Genomic DNA, 21592 nt, shown 5'->3' with positions numbered 1-21592 from the left:
TGTTCCAGACGCCAAGAGGGCTTAGCTAGGCAAGCGGAGATACAGGGTCTCAACGCGCGGGATGAGAAGGTGGTGCAAGGCAGAGGGTTTCAGATTTTGTCAGGAACTGGGGAACCTTTTGGGATAAGTGCAGGCCTGGTACAAAAGGGACGGGCTTCATCTTAACCAAAGAGGAACCAGGTTGCTGGCGCTCAACATTAAAAAAAAAGGTGGCAGAACAGCTTTTAAACTGATCCCTGGGGGAAAGCCGACAGGAGCTGAGTTGACTTCGGTTCGGAATACATAGTCCATGGGGATGCAGACAGAGAAGGAGGTTTTTTTAAATCAACCACATACAAGTGAAGAGCACAGCAATGTGATAAGTGATAGTGTCTACAAAAGGCTAGAGGGCAAAACACATAAACTTCCAGGTGAGGGACAGAGACAGAGTATACAAGTGTCTCTATGATAATAGTAGAAGCATTCGACCCAAAATGGGGGAGCTGGAGTGCAGAGTTTTGAAGGAGGACATTGATATAGTGGGCATCACAGAGATATGGTGGTTCGAGGAGAACTCAGTGGGATGCTGTTATCCCAGGGTACAGGCTCTACAGGAAGGAGAGGACAGGGCGTATTGGGGGTGGAGTGGCTCCTCTACACTGTAAAGAGAGCATAGTGTCACATAAAATAGACAATGCAGGGGGAGCTGATTCCCCTACAGAAGCACTGTGGATATCAATACCAGGGGTGAAGCATAGTTTAACATTAGGAATATATTATCGTCCCCCTGACCAAAGCGCACAAGAGGATTCTGAGATGGAAAAAGAAATTAGAGCGGCCAACAAAAGCAAAAATGTCGTGGTAATGGGCGATTTTAACTATCCCCATATAAACTGGAAAAATGCATGTTCAGGCCATAGTAAGGAGAGAACATTCCTGGATATGCTAAATGACTGTGGCTTAGAGCAGATGGTTGTAGAACCAACCAGGGGAGATGTGATCCTAGATCTAATTCTATGTGGGACCCAGGACCTGGTGCGGGAAGTCAGTGTTGTTGAGCCGATAGGGAACAGCGACCACAATGCTGTCAGATTCAGTATCTCTGCATGCGAACAAGTGACAACTACTAATGTAGTTACATTTGCCTTCAGAAAGGGAAATTTCTCAAAGATGAGGGGGATAGTGCGCAGACATTGTCTACTTGGATTTCCAAAAGGCTTTTGACAAAGTTCCTCACCAGAGACTATTGAGAAAACTCAGCAATGAAGGAATAAGAGGGGAAGTCCTCCTATGGATTAAAAACTGGTTGAGAAACAGGAAGCAAAGAGTGGGTGTAAATGGGAAATTCTCACAATGGAGAGATGTAGGGAGTGGTGTCCCCCAAGGATCCGTATTGGGACCAGTGCTCTTTAACCTATTCATAAATGACCTGGAAGTAGGGGTGGGTAGCGTGGTGGCCAAGTTTGCAGATGATACCAAATTATGTAGGGTGGTGAGAACCACAAAGGATTGCGAGGAGCTCCAAGCGGACCTTGATAAATTAGGTGAGTGGGCTAAGAAATGGCAAATGCAGTTCAATGTAGCAAAATGCAAAGTGATGCACATAGGGGCAAAAAATCCAAACTTCACATACACGCTACAGGGGTCAGTGCCATCAGTCACAGACCAGGAAAGGGATTTACGCCTTAGTTGATAGTTCCATGGGAATGTCAACTCCAATGTATGGCAGCTGTGAAAAAGGCAAACTCTATGCTGGGGATAATTAGGACAGGAATTGCGAACAAAACTGCAAAGATTGTCATGCCCACATATAAAGCTGTCGTGCTGACCAAGACTTGGAGTACTGTGTTCAGTTCTACGCCACATCTCAAAAAGGATATTGAAGAGATAGAAAAAGTGCAGAGAAGGGCTGACGAGGATGATTGAGGGACTGCAGCACCTTCCTTATGAGGAAAGGCTGCAGCCGCTTGGGACTCTTTAGTTTGGAGAGGAGACGTCTGAGGGGGGATATGATTGAAGTCTATAAAATTATGCATGGGGTAGAAAATGTTGACAAAGAGAAATTTTTCTCTCTTTCTCACAATACTAGAACCAGGGGGCATTCATTGAAAATGCTGGGGGGAAGAATTAGAACTAATAAAAGGAAACACTTCTTCACGCAACGTGTGATTGGTGTTTGGAATATGCTGCCACAGGAGGTGGTGATGGCCACTAACCTGGATAGCTTTAAAAGGGGCTTGGACAGATTTATGGAGGAGAAGTCTATTTATGGCTACCAATCTTGGATCCCTTTTTGATCTGAGATTGCAAAATGCCTTAACAGTCCAGGTGCTCGGGAGCAACAGCCACAGAAGGCCATTGCTTTCACATCCTACATGTGAACTCCCAAAGGCACCTGGTGGGCCACTGCGAGTAGCAGAGAGCTGGACTAGATGGACTCTGGTCTGATCCAGCTGGCTTGTTCTTATGTTCTTATGTTCTTAACACATAAAGAAAGGTACAGTTACAACTTTGTGAAGTGAACCATGAGATCTCGCTGTCCAGCATCTTCCCGTGAGATTTTACGGTCGTGCAGAAGGGGGTGAAGAGTGTCCATTCATAAAACTGGGTGAGGCTGTTAAAGCACCCAGGTATCTGGTGATCAGATGGGCTGCTTCCTTGAGTTATGTCCTGAGGCTCCAGCGCCTCAGTCCCGCAACAAAAGAAAGTTCAAATGGTCCAGTGATGGTCTTGGCACGTTCTTCAACGGCTGGGGCGTCTGGGGTGCCGTCATCAGATTCAATTTGCAATTCCAAAAGGGTTTTTGTTTTGCTAAAGAGATTTACTGGGTGTTGGTCCAAACTGAATTCCAGGACTAACTTCCTTGGGTCTTTATATCAGCTGCGACGAGCTATTGTTTTTACTAACAGATACAAACATCTAAAGTAAGATTTCTAATTTAAACATTAGATGCAATCCTAGAGAACTTACAGTGTACCTTATATATGTGAACAAGAATATCCTAAACTAACATTAATAAACCTTGAATCGACTGGAAAACGTAGCTAAGACATAAGCATAAACATTGGGCAAACAATAAATCTAACACTGAGGGGCTTACACTAAGTCTTAAAAGAAATAAAAGCAGGAAGAACACCATGTGAAATATTGGCACAACCATATATACACGTCCTTTCCAGACCCTATGGAGACTTTTGGATAACACTGGTCTCTTTGCTCTGGGGCTTGTCCAGTGTAGTCAGGCGATAGACTTAGGAAAATATTTTTCATATTTTCCTGGCGGTAACAAGGTTTCCGAGTGGTGGTCCGAGTTCTCCCAGAATTACAACTGATCTGCAGCCCTCAGAGCTTAGGGAGCAAATGGCTGCTGGGGGTGGGGGGTGGGGGTGGAGGTGGGGGTCTCTCTGGTCCCACATCCCTTCTGACCCCCTCCCTTCTCCAAACATCTCCAGGCTCTGCCACCAAATCTCCAGGAGTTTGCCAGCCTGGAGCTGACACCCCTACAGTAAGCAACAGTTTCTGACAATTACTAAAGGTATAAATTATGAAACAAAACAAAGTTATTGAAACACAAATTAAGCAACGATTCAACAGGTCGGGATCCCCCCCTCACTGCTTCTCTGTGCTAGGAAACACTTCATCAGTTTGACATGTGCTGATAGTGGCACGGTCAAATGTATTTATTTTATTTATTTTTAAAATTTACAAATCGCCTCTTCTCTGCCCTGTTTCCTTCCCCAGTGGAGATGGGCGGAAGGGCACCTCCAATGAGCCAAAGAAAACGTGGAGAGAGAAAAGCTGGCAAGTAGAGGCATGCATAACATTCGCAGTTAGGAAATCAGAAGCAGTCAATGAATGCAGCAACAACAGGGAATCTGATGCTAGCGGAAATGTCCCCCTGGTTAGCGATAGTGTTTTCTAGGGCCTTAAAGGGACCCAAATGGAGAGGGGTGTGTGGCTCTGTGACAGGGCGGGAAACGGGAGCGCCCCAGAAGGCCAGGCGGTGCTTCCTGGAGGCCACATGGCGCGCATGGTCAGCCCCACCTACTCCACCTTGTCCCAGGTTCACCACAAAGGTGACCATCTGGTCACCTTAGGTTAGACAGATTCATTGAGGAGAGGTCCCTCAGTGGCTACTAAGCCATGGTGACTCAAGAGAAGCTCCACGTTTAAAGGCACTCAGCCTCTGAATCCCAGTGCCATGATGAGGCAACATCAAAACGAAGCCTCAGCATAGAGATGCCCTGTTGTTGGACCTCCTGAGGAACTGGTTGGCTACTGTGACAGACAGGATGCTGGGCTAGATGGACCCTCCATGGTCTGATGCAGCAGGGGTCTTTTTGTGTTCTTATATCTTTAAGTGAGGGGCTCCTACAGTGCCTTGCAGCCTGCCAGTCCCGTTGACACAGGGTACACCTTCAGATTGTGCAGCTAGCTGAAAAGTCAGGTTTTGATTGGCACTTGTGTTATCTCCACTGGACCAACAGTTTGAATCTGCCAATATCTACTAATTTGAGGGTTTTGCATTTGCACAGGGAGAAGTCACTGGTGATAGTTCAGAACTTTGTTACTTCCATATCTGGGAATTTGACCAGACCTGTTCACAAGAATGGCAATAATTCCAGGACCAAAAAAGGGGGCAGCCCCCAAAGGCATAGGAGATCTTCCTTGCAGAGTGTGCAATTGTTTCTACTGCTTGAACAGTTGTGGCCTCATTCAAAGAAGCCTGAGAACTGCAGTGTTGCTCTTGAGTAGTCTGTACCTCTTTCCTGGGATTGGGTAGAACCATCATCTGTCCGCCCAGAGAAGTTTGCTTGCAAGCAGAAAATTGGCAGGAGGGCAACCCAACAAGGAGAAGAAGAAGAGAAGAAGAGTTGGGTTTTATACCCCATGCTCCCCTTACCTTTTAAGGAGTCTCAAAGTGGCATACAAGTCCTTCCCTTCCCCTCCCCACAACAGACACCTTGTGAGGTAGGTGAGGCTGAGAGCATTCAGAGAGAGCTATGACTAGCCCAAGGTCACCCAGCAGGCTTCAATGAGTAGGTGTGAGGAAACAAACCAGGTTCACCAGATTAGAGCCTGCCACTCTTAACCACCACACCACACCGGTTCAGGAGGCCTCTGGTTACCAGTAGAAACACTCTCTGAGCCACCTTTGTTCTTTCCCACCCACTGGCTGTGGACCTGCTTTGACCACAGACCGGCCTATTTTCGTGCTTGGCTGGGTCACTGCACAGGAGGTCTGGCTGGAGGGCTATCCTTATAGCAACCGCCTGGCTGTGGTCAGTGGCCAGTTCTGCAGGAACCTCCTTTGCACTGTGAACAATATAGCCTGGAAGCTGGAAGGACAGGCTGGCCTTGGGAAGGGGGAGTTTGCACACTCTGGGCCTGCCAAGGAAGCGGCTGGTGTCCAAGTGAGGCCTCCCCAAGAAAAGAGGAGGATCCGTCAGAGTTGCCCCCTTGAAGGACTGATGTGGGGTCAGGGCTTGCAGGTGGGACTGTCAGGCCCCAAGCCTACTTTTGCCAGCAGGGTTAGAATCATACTAGAGTTGGAAGCTCTGGGTTGGGAAATGCAGGTAGATTTGGGGAAGGGAGCTCGAGGAAGGCGGGGTTTGGGGAGAACATAAGAACTAGCCTGCTGGATCAGACCAGAGTCCATCTAGTCCAGCTCTCTGCTACTCGCAGTGGCCCACCAGGTGCCTTTGGGACCTCACGTGCAGGATGTGAAAGCAATGGCCTTCTGCTGCTGCTGCTCCTGAGCACCTGGTCTGCTAAGGCCTTTGCAATCTCAGATCAAGGAGGATCAAGATTGGGAGCCATAGATGGACTTCTCCTCCATAAATCTGTCCAAGCCCCTTTTAGCATGCTATCCAGGTTAGTGGCCACCACCACCTCCTGTGGCAGCATATTCCAAACACCAATCACACGTTGCGTGAAGAAGTGTTTCCTTTTATTAGTCCTAATTCTTCCCCCAGCATTTTCAATGGATGCCCCCTGGTTCTAGTATTGTGAGAAAGAGAGAAAAATTTCTCTCTGTCCACATTTTCCTTGTTGCCCTTCTCTGCACTTTTTCTATCTCTTTGATATCCTTTAAAGCAGCCATTTTCCTTGATGAACTGATCTCGGTCACCTGGAAATAGCAGATCTCCGGCCACCACCTGGTCAGCATGTCAAAAGTCCCAGGTCCAATCCCTGTCATCTCCACTTAGAAGGACCAGCGAAAGGTGACGGGAAAGTCCGTTCTCTGCCTGAGCACTTGGCAAGCCGCTGCCAGTCTCAGCAGACAACACAGACCTCACTGAACCAAGGATCTGATTCAGCTTGAGGCAACTCCAGTCTGTGGCTCAGTTGCAGAGCATCTGCTTGGCAAACGGAAGATCCCAGGTTCAATACCCAGACCTGGCATCGCCAATGGAAAAGGACCAGGCTGCAGGTGACATGAAGTGCTCCTACCTGAGACCCTGGAGAGTCGCTGCCAATCTGAGTAGACCAGGGGTGTCCAACTCTGGCACTTCAGATGTTCATGGACTACAATTCCCATCAGCCCCTGCTGGCATGACCATGGGAATGGTAGTCCATGAACATCTGAAGCACCAGAGTTGGACACCCCTGGAGTAGACCATGCTGGTCTTGATGGACCAAGTCTGATTCGCTGGAAGGCAGCGTCATGCCTGTTGATGAGTGTTCTTCAAATGGATTCCAGGTCCTCACTCCCCCATCCCCACAACCTACAAAACTGAACCACGTTGATTCCCCGCTCTTCCATGTAAGTGGTGGACATCTTGTGAATGGGATTTGTTTCCCTGCTCTCTCACATGAAGGACCTCGGGCCAGTCCCAGTTCTCTCCGAACTCTCTCAGCCCCACCTGCCTCACCAGGTGTCTGTTGCGAGCAGAGGAAGGGAAAGGAGTCTGCAAGCCACTTTGAGACTCCTCAAAGATAGAGAAAAGTAGAGTATAAGTCCAAACTCGTCTCCTGATTTGGCACTCAGTCTTGCTGTCTTGCAGGCATTTAATTGAAATGGGGGCTCAGCAAGGGTACCGCAAAACCTCCCTTTGGACGGCGCCTTTAGCATCGCCCTGCCAGGGCTCAAACCAAGTCACACCGACAATTGGGAAATTAGGAACAGATTTAAATACAAGCCCCTGACATTTAAAAAGCAGCCACTGAGAGAACCCCTCCCAAAATAGTTGGCCGCTGAAAGAAGATTTTATGTCACTTCTGGAAGCGGCTCAGACTCTTCCCGGCTCGGACGGTCTCTGCCAGGAGGGAGTCCCAGTGGATTAAATGTCCTGACTGCTCTCTTGCCTCCTCTCTTGGTAAGAACCCCTGGGCAGGAGGCCCAGGGGTTCTTACCAAGAGAGGAGGCAAGAGAGAAGGACGTGCCTCCAGAAGAGGAAGAGGCCAAACCACCGGGGGCTCCCTGGATTCCACTGGGCAGCAGACGGCCCCGGGATCCCACTCGGCGGTCGCAGCCCAGTGGGAAAACCAGGTCATCGGAATCCACCCTCAGCCACGAGCCAAAGCCATCAAAGGACCAAGACAAGAGGGGGAACTTTGCCCTTTGCCTTGGAAGCCCCTTCCAAGTCCCCGTGGGTGGGGGGACCCACCAAGGCTGGCCACTTGCCTCTGTCATTATTCACTTAGAGGGTCGGAATGACTTACCAAATGTGGCTATTTTGAGAGCACCAAATGTAACACCATCCCCCGAGGACTTGAAAGGACTGGCTGGGACAGAAGCGAGAGCCTTGAGAAAACAAACCACTTGGACTTCCCATCCATCGGGACGAGGCGAGAGGCATGTCTGTCCCCTCCTCAGGAAACCACAGGGATGAAAGCGGAGACATCCAGGCCGTTCTGTTCCATTCCAGTGGTAGCAGCGCAGACTCGCAAAGGACGGCTGATGGCCCAGCTCTGAAATCCACTCCTGGGGGATCCCTCCCGCCTCTCTTTGGGCCTCTGAGCTTGGCAGACCATCCAGACGTGGGGCTGGCCATCGCTACTGTGCTGATGACACTGGCCGCAGGCTTCCAGCTTTCTGGGATGGACGGGGATGATGGGGTTGCCAGGGAGGCTCACTGACTTCTCTGTGCAGGACATCCTCTGCCCCGAGGACTCTTGAGGGATGAAAACTCTATGCTGGGGATCATTAGGAAAGGAATTGAGAATAAAACTGCAAAGATTTGTTTCAAGTGCTCCTTATATAAAGCAGTGCGTGCTAATTCCGCACTTGGAGTCCTTGGGTGTTCAGTTCTGGTCATTTATCTCAAAAAAAAAGGGATATTGCTGGAGGGAGATAGAAAAGTGCAAAAGAAGGGCAACGAGGATGATTGAGGGACTGGAGCACCTTCCCTATGAGGAGAGGAAGGGCTGCAGCGCTTTGGGACTCTTTAGTTTGGAGAGGAGACGGGCTGAGGGGGGATAATGGATTTGAAAGCTCTATAAAATTATGCATGGGGTAGAAAATGTTGACAGAGAGAAATTTTTCTCTCTTTCTCACAATACTAGAACCAGGGGGCATCCATTGAAAATGCTGGGGGGAAGAATTAGGACTAATAAAAGGAAACACTTCTTCACGCAACGTGGGATTGGTGTTTGGAATATGCTGCCACGGGAGGTGGTGATGGCTACCAATCTTGATCCTCTTTGATCTGAGATTGCAAATGCCTTAACAATCCAGGTGCTCGGGAGCAACAGCCGCAGAAGGCCATTGCTTTCACCTCCTGCATGTGAGCTCCCCAAGGCACCTGGTGGGCCACTGCAAGTAGCAGAGAGCTGGACTAGATGGACTCTGGTCTGATCCAGCTGGCTTGTTCTTATGAAAAGTCTCCAAGAAAGGAGATTCCACAACTTCTCCAGGCAAGCTGATACATTGATGGCATTTGTTCTAATGGACACTAACATGGATAAAATAGAGAGTGCATTTTTTAAACCTACTGTTACCTACCTACGCCATTGGTGGTCTTACACAAGCTAATAAAGGAATTAATAAAAAACCCCTTTGATGTGAAGGAAACTCTGGAAATCTCAGTAGCCCTGGAAAATACTAGTCAACAAATGTCTGAAACCAGAACTGTGTCAACAGCCTGTGATGGTTGGGAATTTGTAGAGCTAGATTTGAGTCAGGCAGCACTTCAGAGGCCAATGAGATTTTCAAGATATAAGCTTTCAAGTGTTAAGGTTCCCTTTGTCAGATACAAGTTGCAAAGGTGATCCCTGAGTCAGAAGGTGCAAAGAACCTTGAAAAGAATGCTCATAAAGGATGCACATCACCATCATCTTGACTAGAGCATAGGAGAAATGCTCAGGGGCAGAAAATTAGCATCTGTAATGAGAAAAGGACCTGTGGTCCCTGTTCAGCCTTGGGGGAGTTCATTTGTTCTGAAGTTGTGAATGAATCCAACGTCAGCCATTGTAATCTCCCTTTGAAGCCTCTCTTTTTGAAGACTGCCACTCTTAGGATAGCAATGGAATGTCTCAGAAAATTAAAATGTCTTCCCACTGGTTTTTGCGTGTTGTGATTTTTGTTGGCATTTGTGTGGCCCTGGGGTGTCAATGTCAGGGGTGGATTTGACTGTCTGAATCTACTCTGTCCCTGATCTCAGGCTGGGCATAGCAGTTTGGGCATCTCTGTGACCAAAGTTCAGGAATGGACTAAGCTTCTGCCCCTCAATCATCTCTGGACACTTTTAGGGATCGGAAGATGCTGTGAATCTCCCGGCTTCCCTTCTTGCATTTTTGGAATCTTGACTCACTTTTAAAAAAATCCAGCCTCGGGGATTTCCTCAGCGCTTCCTCTTCTCTGGATGTCTCTCTGGGATTTCCCAGGAGCGTCTGGGTGGCAGAGAGTTCTGTCGTTGAAACTGACTTGTGGCGATCCTGCAGGCTTTTCAAGGCAAGAAACATCCAGAGATGGTTTGCCGTTGCCTGTCTTTGTGTCTTAGAATCATAGAATTATAGAATCATAGAGTTGGAAGATGCCACCAGGGCCATCTAGTCCAACCCCCTGCCATGCAGGAACACATAGTCAAAGCACTCCTGTCAGATGGATATCCAGCCTCCTCCAAAGAAGGAGACTCCACCACTCTCTGAGGCAGTGTATCCCACTGTTGAACAGCGCTGACTGCCAGGGAGTTCTTCCTAATGTTTAGGTGGAATCTCTTTTCCTGCACCTTGAACCCATTATTCCTGGTCCCAGTCTCTGGAGCAGCAGAAAACAGGCTTGCTCTTTCTTTCTTTCTTTCTTTCTTTCTTTCTTTCTTTCTTTCTTTCTTTCTTTCTTTCTTTCTTTCTTTCTTTCTTTCTTTCTGTCTTTCTGTCTTTCTTTCTGTCTTTCTGTCTTTCTTTCTGTCTTTACTTCTTTACTTCTTTACTTATTATTAAACTTATATACTGCCCTCCCCTGGAGGGCTCTTTGACGCGGCATCCCTCCAAATACCTAAACATGGCTATCATGTCACCTCTTAACCTTCTCTTCTCCACACTAAACTTCCCCAGCTCCCCAAGTCTCTCTTCATAGGGCATGGACTCCAGACCTTTGACCATTTTGGTTGCCCTCCTCTGGACCTGTTCCAGCTTGTCAATCCTGAACTTCCTTGGTGGTCTCTCATCAAAGTCCTAACCCTGCTTAGCTTTGAGACCTGACCAGACAGGGTTAGCCTGCTCGATCTGCTCTCACCTGAGTGGAGCCCTTTACCGCCTGTGCAATACTGCCCTGGCTGTCTGGAGAGCTTCTGCCGCAGGGATCCTCCCATTCACGGGGAGTCTTTCCAAGGCCGCGCCAGTCTGTAGGCATTTGGATTCAGGGCACAAATATGATTTGGGAAGAGCAAGCCGTGCTTGGTGGGTGTGGCCAGTCGCCTCCAGGAAAAAAAGGGGGGGGGTGTCGGACACCCCAGTTGACCTTGAGCAGGAGCCTGCAAGGCCCTTGTGTCTGCTCTGCAAAGCACACTTCCTGCCTCGCCTTCTTCATCTGTGCATATTTAGATTGCCTTCAGTCGGGCTCCTCCTCTGGCCCCCCACCTGGGGAGTGGTCCCCCGAAGACAAGTCTCAACCAGAGCTATTTCCACTCTTCTCGTTCCGCTCTCCCTTGCTTTCCCTTCATCGACTCCTCGACAGTTGGCACCTGTTTTGCAAATGTCTACATACACCTTCGTTGCTTTTCACAGGCCAATCCTGAAGGGGTGTCTGTGAATAGACGTTTGGAGCTGGTGCAGGGCCACGCCACTCTGATGGCGTAAGGGGCACTTAAGGAGGCAGGCAGAGCAAACTGGGAGGCAGGCGGGTGCCGTGGAGCTCAGTGGGGCCCAAGGGGCCATGCTGCCCTGGAGGCCAGCATGGCTGGGAGTGGGCCAGGAGCATTCCCAGGGGTGGGGCCAACTTCAGTCAGTTTCCACTGGCCTTTCAGTGCAGGGATGCACTTGGAATAGCTCCCTTAGTCCATTTTGGACTATGGAGAGCTTTTAGACAGCCGGGGATTTCTGGGGTTTTCCAGAACTCTACTGCCTCTCCATGCCACCTGGAAGCCCTCCGGAGATGGGGTGGTGGCACCTGTCATCATTTTACTCATCTATTTAAAACTTAGCCTTTACATGAATAGCCGAGGCTGGGGTGTCCTACTGTGGTGCTTCAGATGTTTATGGACTACAATTCCTTGGCTACAATTGGCTACAATTCCCATCAGCCCAATTGGCAATAATTCCCATCAGCCCCTGCTGGGAATTGTAGTCCATGAACATCTGAAGCCCATGAACATCTGTAGTCCATGAACATCTGAGTTGGACACCTGGGGCCTAGGTTAACCTGATCTTGCAGTATCTCACAAGCTAAGCAGGGTGAGCCCTGGTCAATATTTGGATGGGAGACCACCAGGGAAGTTTAGAGCAGCTACACAGAGGAAGGCAATAGCAAAAACACCTCCAAACAGCTCTTGTGTTGAAAACGTTATGGAGTCAACAAAAGCTGGCTGCAACTTAACATCACTTTTCTGAATCCTGATCTAGATGGCTTAGGCTGTTCTTGGAAGCGTTGCAGCATTGGCCCTGGTGAATATTTGGATGGGAGAGACCTCCAAGGAAGTCTAGGGTTGCTCTGCAGTGGAAGGCAATGGCAAACCACCTCTGAATGTCTCTTGCCTTGAAAACCCTACAAGGTCATTGTAAGTGGTTTGATTCTGACTCACAACCCTAAACAGAGCGGAGCCACAGAAAAGAGTTCCAGGTAAAAACAGGACACAAAGACTCTGTATACACTCTGGCCTGGTCAGAGAATAAGTCGGTTCTTAAGGGCCTTCGAACTGAGTAGGGAAACAGATTGGAAACCAAGAAATATGGTGAAGAAGTCCCATGCAGTGAGTCCCAGTTAGGATTCCAATAGGATGGATAAGACTCTGCTCTTCAAAACTGGAACGTGTCCCCCCGTGATTTCTTGATGTTTGGTTAGAAAACGGCCACATCTTCCTTTGGTTGTCCTTATTTCTACATGGAAAAGCCCCAGATTCGTTGACTCCTCTCAGGAAAGGAGCTCCAACCCATGAAGCTTCTTGGTCGAATTCTTCTTGATTGTTCCAGCTCCGAAATACCATTTTTGAGATGCCACGACTCCTCTCTTCTCATTCTTCATCTTCCTCATAAGAAGATCCCTGCCAGACCAGACCGCTGGCCTTCCTACTCCACCGGATCGCCATCCCTGATGTGTGAGAGAGTGACAAACATCCCCCCCACCCCCCCGTGCTGAGCTAGAACAAGTGATGCTTTGGCAGAAACACAGGACAGAGGACTAGAAGTACAAATCCTTCTTGTGGGACCCAGCCACATTTCTGGGGGGCAGCCTGGTTGGTCTGCGATAGAATAGCTAGATTCAAGTTCAGTGGCACCATCGAGACCACGAGATTTGCAGGGCATGGCCTCTCCAGAATCCGAGCTCCCTCCCTCGGTCTAGCAGGAGACGCTCTTGCAGCTTTGTTGGGGACAGCAGGTGCTACCAGAGGGAGGCCCATAACCCCAGAGAAGAGGAGGGGGGGGGGGGCTTGGTTGTCTCCAGCCCCCAGGTGGCAGTGGGGGCTTCCCCAGTCTTCCGGGCACTTGAGAACAGGGCTTGCCAGGTTGTTTCTGTTGGGATAAGTGCTCCTGGTAGTTGGAGATTACCCCTTATCGTAGTTAGCAGAGCGGCACGGGTGGCTAGGACACAGCAGAAGCCCTTACCTCGTGTGCGTGCGTGTGCGTGATGGATCCCAAAGTGTGGCAAGCTTACACAAAAGAAAGTCGGAGTCAGTTGTAGTTTCTAATCTAATAAAAGGAGTATTTATTAGTGAGCTCCATTCTGGATAGAAAGGTAGGTAGATAGAGTCACTATGCTATCCTAATCTAGCTGGATGGAGATGGATGCTCCTCTCTCTAGGCATGGTAGGAAGAAGTGTGAGAAGGGGTCGAGGAAGAAGCCGGAAGGAAGGAAGTCCCTGAGAGTATCAGTCTAACATCAAAGGGATAGAACCAGCATGATAGAGTAAAGGTGTCAAATCCCTCGGTCCCTATCTAGCCACTAGCTCTCTAGTAAAACCCCCTCTGTAGGTTGAGGCAGGAAACACTGTAAAGTCCTTCACTTCCAACAGTTTCCTTCCTGAAGCCTTTTCAGAGCCTCTGGAGAGACTGTGGCCACACCACACCCGCTGGAAACAGACGAGTTGGGGGGTGGGGTGCAAGGAAGAGTCTGGGGAGGCTCAGGAGCGTGACCTGGGGACGGGGCCCATGGATGAACATGTCTCCCAGTGCTCCTGTGCCTTTTCTTGCCCCACCCCCACCCCCACGCCGGCCAGTCTCTGTGGTTTTCCCAACTTGGGCTGTTTTTCGAAAGCCCGTCTCAGTGTCATCCCCGTCCTTGTTGGCTGCCAAACTCTGCATCGTTTGTTTTTCCCCTCATAACAACTCGATCTTTCCAGCCACTTAATCATCTTCTTGGTCTTTTGAACCCCCTCCAGTTTGACAACATGGTATTGAGGTGTCCGGAAGCATGCGCAACCTCCCGCGTCCCCCGAGGAAGAGGAGGAACACAGGGATGATGTAGCCCTTGGCTCTGGAGCGATGGGAAAATCCATGTAGAACCCTCCGTGTCTGCCTGGGCCGAGATCAAGGCCCAGCGCTGCCCATGAGACCGAGAGGGAGGGAAATTGCCAGAACACATTTTTCCATTGCTAATGTCCCACTGGTTTCTGGAGCTGGGAACAGCCGAGCGCATGATGGGGCTGACACATGATGCATCTTGGCTAAAAGTCTGGGCGTGGTGAGGAATTAGTAAGTGCAAGCAAGTGCTCTCCTGGAGTGTGTTTTATGCAGGCCCCAAGAAACCGCCGGGTCTTCCCAGTGGGCATTCCGAGGGCAACCTCACTGTGCCCTTTCCTCTGATTCTCTCTCTCCCAGCTTGTGACATATAAAGACAGCTCACCCCCTACCCAACCCCCACCCCCAACAAGAGCTTTGATGCCTTGGAAGGATTTGATAGTGTTGGGATGTCCTGCAGGAGTCAGTTAGGCAGATCCACTGAAAATGTTGCTTCTTCTCGTGATCTGTTTCCGTGGCTTGGAATTGCAGCTGCCTACTGAAGGGTCAGAATGCTGTGAGCCAGCCGCAGCGACGAAACTCTGCGGGCAGGGCTGGAGGAAAACCCTCTGACTCCACCTTCTGGATACTTTCAAGGAAGAGTCGGTCAAGTCGCTCTTGGATGGCTTTCATAACTCTTCACTTATTTGTGTGCAACTGTAAAAAGAGACTTGTAAAAATAGCCCTCTGAGGCAACACTATGAGAAACTTAAAATAAAAAATCTCTCTAGGTTCCCACTGAAATGCTACCAGTTTCCACAAATTGGAGATTTCCTTTTCCCTTTTGCCAAGCAGATTTCGGCTACCACAGTGCTCAGCGGTAGGGAGGGGAGCGACTGGAAAAAAAACGCAGCTTGCAGACTGTAGCCTCAAAATCTTCCTCTGTTGACGCCTTCCTTTGCTCTGTGTCCTAACGAACAAACGTTCATCTCCCAAGGGCTTTTCTAGCTACACTTGAGTGGCATGAGTGTCTAACAAATCATAGCTGGCGATCATATAAAGATCATATAAAGAATTGTCGAAGGCTTTCACGGCCGGAATCACTTGGGTGCTGTGGGGTTTCCGGGCTGTATGGCCGTGTTCTAGCAGCATTCTCTCCTGACGTTTCGCCTGCATCTGTGGCTGGCATCTTCAGAGGATCAAGACCAGGATACTTCTATTCAGATCCATTCACCTATTGACCTTGCTATCTTCATTGTTACTCACATGCCAACTATTTCTATTCAGATGGCCTCACCTATTGACCTCACAGTATATATATTCCACTTGCTTTCCATTCCTACCATCAGATCCTCTGAAGATGCCAGCCACAGATGCAGGCGAAACGTCAGGAGAGAATGCTGCTAGAACACGGCCATACAGCCCGGAAACCACATAGCACCCAAATATAAAGAATTCTTCTCTTCCTCTTTGCTGTACTTTCAGGGGATTTCCAGGACCTGCGCAGAGGGTGGCAGGTGTTTTTGTGAGGATAGAGGAAAGAATTATTAGATAAATAATTTAGAACCCTCCCCCACTTTCCTCTTCCATGGGGAGCCAAAATGGCGTACATCAGTCCCCCCTCCCCTGTTTATCCTCACAGCAACCCATGAGGTAGATGAAGTTGAGAGAGAGAGAGAGAGAGAGAGAGAGAGAGAGAGAGAGAGAGAGAGAGAGAGAGAATGTCCCACGGTCACCTAGTGAACTTCCATAGCAGAATGGAGAGAAAAGTGAACCTGTATGAACCAGGACAACGGGAAGGGAGAGGCTCACTCCTGTCATTTTCCTGGAAACTGTTTTCTTGTGGCACACTTGAAAGAGGTTTTCCTTCTGTTTTTCTTTGCGCTGACAGCACATAAGAAACCCCACATATTACAGGCTAGGACTCTTGCAAGGGATATTGTATCTGTGTTAAGTGCCATCAAGTTGCCTCCAAGTCACGGTGACCTGAGGGATCCATGAGAGTAGGTAACGCTAATTGGCCTGATCTATCCCAAGAGGTATTTCTTGTTTCCCAATTTAAGGTCAAAGGGTGCTGGAAGCCAGGAACTCTGGTCACTGCATATGCTATTATTCCCGCTTTCTAGTGGCAGACTCTTTTGGAATGCTCCCCTATCATAACAGGATGACTCTTGGGGAACACAGTGGTCCTCCTGAGGCATTTCAAAATCCCATTGGGCGAAGGATTGGAGCACCTTCCTTATGAGGAGAGGCTGCAGCGTTTGGGACTCTTTAGTTTGGAGAGGAGACGTCTGAGGGGGGATATGATTGAAGTCTATAAAATTATGCATGGGGTAGAAAAAGTTGACAGAGAGGAATTTTTCTCTCTTTCTCACAATACTAGAACCAGGGGGCATTCATTGAAAATGCTGGGGGGAAGAAGTAGGACTAATAAAAGGAAACACTTCTTCACGCAACGTGTGATTGGTGTTTGGAATATGCTGCCACAGGAGGTGGTGATGGCCACTAACCTGGATAGCTTTAAAAGGGGCTTGGACAGATTTATGGAGGAGAAGTCGATCTATGGCTACCAATCTTGATCCTCCTTGATCTGAGGTTGCAAATGCCTTAGCAGACCAGGTGCTCAGGAGCAGCAGCCGCAGAAGGCCATTGCTTTCACCTCCTGCACGTGAGCTCCCAAAGGCACCTGGTGGGCCACTGCGAGTAGCAGAATGCTGGACTAGATGGACTCTGGTCTGATCCAGCAGGCTAGTTCTTATGTTCTTATTTTGATCTTTGCAGGACTGATTCTGAGTCGTGCTCTATATTGCTAGTGGGCAGAGATGGGGCAAGATTTTTGGGTTTTTGCTTTTTAGGTCTGTGGTTCTCCATCTGCCTCTGGGCCACGCCCCACCGTGGCTTAGCCCTGGAATCGGTTGCCAGCACCAGGACTTTAAGGATGCTCATTTCACAGCAATAACTAATCCTCTAAGAACATTGTCATTACAACAGGGAGATAAATTGGGGAATACAGATAAGGTCTACTCCCTAACTTAATATCTAGCACAAAGGTGGAGGCTATGTCAAAATCCTCTGTCTACATAGCGCATACCAATCATATTTATTTAGGTTGCATGGGTTGTCATGCAACTGGGAGGTATAGTGGAATATATGGAAGGGGGAAAGGGGTCCTGGCAGAGGCCTCCAGAGCCTTCTCAGTACACATAGGCTAAGTGGGAGACATCCCCCAGCTCTTTCCTACCCACTTCTGCTTCCTGAACTGGAGGGGAAGACATCCAGTGATGGAACACTAACCTCTTTTGCCACTGGTGTGTTGGAGTTGACCTCACCGAGAAGGGGTTAACACACTGATTAGAAGGTACATGTTCATTAGGAAATACATTTAGGATAGGAGAGAGAGATGGGTAGCGTGCTGCTATCTTGCTAGCTAGGAAGAGTCTCTGCAACTAAATTCCAAGAAGAAGCAGGATATTAGACGTGAGAGTGTCAGTCTAAGAACGGGCAAGAGGTGACACAAAAGGATGTGTGTGTGTGTGTGGGGGGGGTGTCACTAGCTTTACAGCCCTCTCTCGCTGACCATTGGCTCGCCCTTTGCTGGCTCTTCTTCTCAGTTCCTTTGCACATTAGACATGGCTGCATTCAACATGGTGATGGTGACCTCTATGAACAGTGGCAGAGATCTCCCAGGAACATCCTTTTCCCTGGAAGCAGCAGCAGTGACGTAGGAGGTTAAGAGCTCGTGTATCTAATCTGGAGGAACCGGGTTTGATTCCCAGCTCTACCGCCTGAGCTGTGGAGGCTTATCTGGGGAATTCAGATTAGCCTGTGCACACCCACACACGCCATCGGGGTGACCTTGGGCTAGTCACAGCTTCTCGGAGCTCTCTCAGCCCCACCTACCTCACAGGGTGTTTGTTGTGAGGGGGGAAGGGCAAGGCGATTGTAAGCCCCTTTGAGTTTCCTGCAGGGGAGAAAGGGGGGATATAAATCCAAACTCCTCCTCCTCCTCCTCCTCCTCCTCCTCCTCCTCCTCCTCCTCCTCCTCCTCTTCTTCTTCTTCTTCTTCTTCTTCTTCTTCTTCTTCTTCTTCTTCTTCTTCTTCTTCTTCTTCTTCTTCTTCTTCTTCTTCTTCTTCTTCTGTGGATGAGGACTATTCATATGCTATCTTTACATATTCCCGTCTTCCTGTTACTGAACCATTTTCCATCTATGGAATTACTTTACTACCACTTTGCCAATGAATGGCACATCAGGGGCACCTTCATCTGTTCATCCTTTAATGTGATATATGCCATCATATGCAAACAAAGCACTTCTTTGTATTGTCGAAGGCTTTCACAGCTGGAATCACTAGAATGTTGTGAGTTTTCCAGGTTGTATGGCGCTGTGCTGTAACATTGCCTTCTACTGCTATCAGTGGTCACTGTGCTATTTCAAATGCATATGAGTTTTGCATAGACGTGTGACAGAGAGGACAGCTTGCCTGCCATTGACTTTTGGTTGCACTGTTCACACTATTTCCCCTCTGTGTGCTGATTTAGGGCATGCATCATAGATCAAACGAGGCAGGCTTTGGTCCATGAAAACCATGCCTTTCCTTTCTGCTCTGAGTGCCACAAGTCCATCTGCAAACCTGTTCTATTGTTTTCCCACCAAGTGGTGAAATTGGTGAAGATTTGTGGACACGCCTTTTGCCATCTTGAGATTGAGAAACAGCATCGGCTTGGCCTGGGATCGTGGCGCTGTCAACACTACATCTGTCTGCACCTTCCTTCCTTAATTACCATTTGTCATCCCATCTCTCCACAGATCCTATCTCCCTTGACTCAAACGGGAAGAGCTCCAGCTGGGGAAAGTGCAGAGGATGGGAGAACCAGCAGGAAAGCCCCCAAATTAAACTTTTTTGGAACACAGCTGGCACGGAAGTTGTGGCGGAGGAACTTCTGCCATGAAGACCCAGGTGTTGTGGAGACTGGTAAATAACCCACCTGACTCACCTGGAGCCCAAAAGCCTTCATGGCACCTTCACTGTGGCTACAGGGACAGATGTTGAGTGTACTCTGCAGGTCGTTTGTTTCATCTGAATTATTCTCAGTTAAAGTTCCAAAGAAGGATTGCGACCAAATGAACAATATGCCAGTTGGAGATAAAACTCAACACTGATAATGAACAGCAATAAACACCAAGACTAAAAGCAGCACTTAAAAACCAGTAAAATCAGACAACAACAGCCAGAGATACAGAACAAGTGGCTGCCAAAAGAAACCGACACCTAGGTGGATTTTTGCAGGAGCTCTACCAGTGGAGCAGCACAAAACAGAAGGTTCCGTCTCTTATTGCAGAAGGCGGGAAGCTTGCGGATCAGCACCTCTGAGTCTTCTTCTCTCAGTAGTGGAAGAAAAAGAGTCAGTTTTTATACCCAGCTTTTCTCTATCTCAAAGAGACTCCAAGTGGCTTACAATTATCTCCCCCTCCCTGCAACAGACACCTCGTGAGGTTGTTCGGGCTGAGTTCAGCGAGAACTGTGACTGGCCCAATGTCACCCAGCAGAGATACGATATGGCAGTGATAGCGAACCTATGGCACAGGTGCCAGAGGTGGCACTCAGAGTCCTCTCTGTGGGCACGCGCAAACAGAGTGCCCCCTCCACACATCTAGGCTGGCCTGGGCTGCTGGGCTCGACTATTAGCATTAAACCTAAGGCCTAGTTTTGAGGAAGCAATGTAGGTAACCCTGTTAAGCGCTGTTAAACTAAAGCGCAATCCTTTACCTGGAAGTAAGCTTGGTTGCTGGCAATGGGGCTTGCTTCTGAGCAAACCCTCCTAGGGTTGTGATTCACCCGTTGGAAGAGTTGCACGGTTGCTTCAAAGCAAAGCCACCGACTACCACCAAGCTTACTCCTGAGTAATGCATGCCTTGGAGCCAACCGTTTTTTCTAAACTAAAACCTCAGTATTCAGGTTAAATTGCGGTGTTGGCACTTTGCGATAAATAAGTGGGTTTTGGGTTGCAATTTGGGCACTCAGCCTCGAAAAGGTTCGCCATCACTGCGATATGGTATGGTACAGTACAATCTAGTATAATTACAAAGAACCGATAGAGGAGAGTTTGTATCTTTGGCTCTGGAGAAGTTAACTTGATGTTAGGTCTCGAACCTTGAATCAATAAGCAAACTCTGTCTTGTTGATCAGCAGTGTTTATTGGTCGGCAACAAAGCACCCGGCTTGGTAAAGCCAGTTCTGGCGAACCGGGCTTTTGCTATCCCCTTTATTCAGAAGTTAGTCCCTCCATCCCTCCCATTTCCCCAAAGACTGTGAGAAAGACTTATTTCGGAGCTTTGGCGTCCCGAGGTCGGCGACAGATAGAGATAAAGCCACCTGGCCTTCTGCCCCTGCAGAGCAACGAAAACATCCCGTTTCCCATGAGACCAGAAGTGTCAGGGGTAACCCTAGTTATCTACTAAACACGTGAAGCCATAAAGAAAAGATCAAGGAAAGAATTTCCCATTGCAGCAGTAGTAACATATAGCAGGCTGGTTATGTATATCTTATAGCAATTACATTGAGGTAGGAATGCATCTCAATCAACTAGATACAATCACTGTGGTCTGATAATTTCTTTTCTGTTCTTCCTTTCTAGCTGCCGCTGTTCACAGGTAGAGGGATGAATATTTGGCCAGGCGAGCAGCATCCTGGCCCAGGGGGAGCCGCTAGGCGCCGGCCAGGTCCCACAGTGTGGGGACTTAGTCGACGCCTGCACAGAAGGGGGGGGGCAAGCAATGGTGTACCGTCAGTGGGGACATGGGATATCCCATGTCCCCACTGACGGTACGCCATTGCTTGCCCCCCCCCTTCTGTGCAGAGATCCCTTCTGTTTTCCTGCCATCCAAGCAATGTCCTCTCCTCTCTCCCCTGCAGCCAGAGCCCTTCCCGTTCTCTGTCCCCGGTTTCCTGGTCTCCTCTTCAGCAGAGGCACGGAAGTGATTGCAGGCCCAATGCCTGCAACGGAAAACCCACCCAGGGTTTCTCAGTCTTGGGAGGACCAGTTCTTGCCAATCATGGCTTCTCTTCACTGGAGCCTTTAGCAGCCCATTTTTTGCCCAGCCTCGTTGTTCAAGGATGTGGGCATTTGCCAGCGAGCTCTTCAGGACATATGTGAATGGACACATGCCCACGTTCCCTTTCTCTCTCTCCTCCCCACCCCCACCCCGTCCCGCCGGCTCTTTCTCTCCCTCCTCCGAAGCCAGCCAATCCAAACACAGGTAGGCTTGAGAAAAGGTGGGCCATAAATCAGACCGGGGTCTGTCTGGCACCTCCACCTGCCGCCACGAATCCTGAAGCAGAACGCAGGAAGTTGAAGGGCCAAGAGGTATTCCAGAGCCCGGCAGCGCAGGCGATTGACAGGAAGGCCTGCTGGGGGGAAAGGCAGGCAGAGCAGAGAAGGAGTTTGAATTATTGGGCTGAGATTTATGGGCCCAGATTTTCTGCTGCATTTTGATCAGAGGGAGATGAAAAACTGCCTTGATAAACAACTTGTTACTGCCAAGCTGTGGACAAATATCTTTAACTCTTTGCAGCCTC

This window comes from Sphaerodactylus townsendi, linkage group LG10, assembly GCF_021028975.2.
Source record: "Sphaerodactylus townsendi isolate TG3544 linkage group LG10, MPM_Stown_v2.3, whole genome shotgun sequence".
Classification (NCBI taxonomy): Eukaryota; Metazoa; Chordata; class Lepidosauria; order Squamata; family Sphaerodactylidae; genus Sphaerodactylus; species Sphaerodactylus townsendi.
Note: the sequence above shows the minus strand (reverse complement) of the source record.